Genomic DNA, 2,679 nt, shown 5'->3' with positions numbered 1-2,679 from the left:
CTTGCAAGACTTCCAAGAAACATCGCCACCTCCATGAGTGAATACATAACCGCTCGTGGCCTTTATCTCATCAGCATCTGAAATCCAGCTTGAGTCACTATACCCTTCAAGCACCTTTGGATGCCCAGTGTAGTGAATTCCATAATTTGCAGTGCATTTCAAATAACGCAAAACTCTCTCTAGAGCTTTCCAATGCACATCTCCTGGTTTTGAGACAAACCGACTCAGTTTGCTAACAGCAAAAGAGATGTCAGGTCTTGTAGTATTTGCTAAGTACATAAGCGAGAAAATAATCTGAGAATATTTCAATTGATCTCTAGCAATTCTTCGATTCTTTCGAAGTAACACACTCGCATCATATGGTGTTGGAGAGGGGCTTGCAGTCACTATAACCAAAGCGACTCAAGATCTTTTCCACACAGTGAGATTGAAGCAATGTAATCCCACCATCATCGTCTCTCAACAACTTGATGTTCAGAATGACATCAGCCACTCCTAAATCCTTCATCTCAAAACAACGAGATAGGAAATCCTTGACCTCCTTAATAACATTCAGATTGGTTCCGAAAATCAGTATGTCATCAACATACAAGCACATGATAACTCCCTCGCCCCCACCATGGCGATAGTACACACATTTGTCAGCTTCGTTCACAACAAAGCCTGCAGCTGTTAAAGTTCTTTCAAACTTCTCATGCCACTGTTTGGGTGCTTGCTTAAGTCCGTACAAAGACTTCAGCAACTTGCGCACTTTCCCTTCCTGACCATCTAGTACAAACTCATCTGGTTGTTCCATATAAATTTCCTTGTCCAACTCTCCATTTAGGAAAGCAGTCTTAACATCCATTTGATGAACGAGAAGACCATGCGAGGCAGCTGGTGAAAGTAGAACTCGAATAGTGGTCAGTCGAGCCACAGGTGAGTAAGTATCAAAGAAGTCTTCACCTTCCTTTTGGGTATAACCCTTAGCCACGAGCCGAGCCTTGTACTTTTCAATAGTACCATCAGGCCTAAGCTTCTTCTTGAATACACATTTGCATCCTATAGGTTTGCACCCATAAGGACGATGAGTTATCTCCCAAGTTTCATTCGCCAAGATGGAATCCATCTCGCTACGAACCGCTTCCTTCCAGTAGTCAGCATCTTTAGATGCATAGGCCTCTGAAATAGAACTGGGAGTGTCATCTATGAGGTACACAAGAAAATCATCACCAAAGGACTTTGCAGTCCTCTGTCTCTTGCTCCTAATAGGAACTTCATTGTTCTCCTCCACAGGACTTTCAAAGTGTTCCATCAAAATTATAGGTTCGGTAATTGTAACTGGTTCCTGATTCGATGAACTAGGCATCTCCTGATTATATGAGGTAGCCATATCCTTCATGGGAAAGATATCTTCAAAGAAAGTCGCATCATTCGACTCCATGATCGTACCGACATGCATGTCAGGTACCTCAGATTTTACAACCAAGAATCTATAACCAATGCTATGAAAAGCATATCCCAGGAAAACACAATCCACAGTCTTTGGTCCAAGCTTCCGCTTCTTTGAAATTGGAGCATTGACTTTCACCAAACAACCCCATATTCGCAGATAAGAGAGTTTTAATCTTTTCTTCTCCCATTCCTCGAATGGAGTTATCTCTTTGTTCTTTGTGGGGACTCGGTTCAGGACATGACATGCTGTCAATATCGCCTCCCCCCACCATGCCTTGGAGAGACCTGATGTGTCTAACATGGCGTTAACCAAATCAGTCAGAGTACGGTTCTTTCTTTCGGCCACCCCATTTGACCGAGGTGAGTAGGGAGGCGTCCTCTCATGGATTATACCATGTTCTGCACAAAAAGCATCAAACTCATTGGAAAAATACTCTCCACCACGGTTGGACCTAAGCCTCTTGATTTTCCGATCAAGTTGGTTTTCCACTTCAGCTTTATAGATCTTAAAAAAGTTCAAAGCCTCATCCTTAGATTTCAGAAGATACACACGGCAATATCTAGTGGAGTCATCAATTAATGTCATGAAATATTTCTTTCCACCTTTTGTCAACACACCATTCATTTCACGTAGATCTGAATGTATAAGCTCTAGTGGTGCAAGATTTCTTATTTTCGCAGTCGTGTGAGACTTACGAGGTTGCTTAGCTTGCACACACACTTGACACTTAGATCACTTGACGGTGGTGAAATTAGGGATTAAGTTCAACTTCGTTAGTCGCGACATGCAACCAAAGTTAACATGACAAAGACGTGAATGCCACACATTGGATTCACTATTGTTGCAAATATGATTAACAACTTTATTGCAAACGTCTGATAAGTATAAACAAAACAAGCCTCCTGACTCATAGCCTTTACCAACAAAGGTTCCATACTTGGATATTACAAATTTATTCGACTCAAAGACAAGCTTGTAGCCATCACTACACAGAAGAGATCCGCTAACAAGATTTTTATTGACGGAGGGGACATAATGCACGTTCTTCAGCCGCACGATCTTCCCCGAAGTAAACTTCAGATCGACCGTGCCAACACCATGAACAGAAGCACTTGAACCGTTGCCCATCAGCACGGTTGAAGTCCCTGCGGTCCGATAAGACAAAAACATGGAAATATCACCGCATACATGCACATTAGCACCCGTGTCAATCAACCAGTCAGGAGAATGACATACTGAAAGAA

The sequence above is a fragment of the Triticum urartu genome, chromosome 3A (genome assembly GCF_056163025.1).
Source record: "Triticum urartu cultivar PI428250 chromosome 3A, HENAU_Tu73, whole genome shotgun sequence".
NCBI lineage: Eukaryota > Viridiplantae > Streptophyta > Magnoliopsida > Poales > Poaceae > Triticum > Triticum urartu.
Note: the sequence above shows the minus strand (reverse complement) of the source record.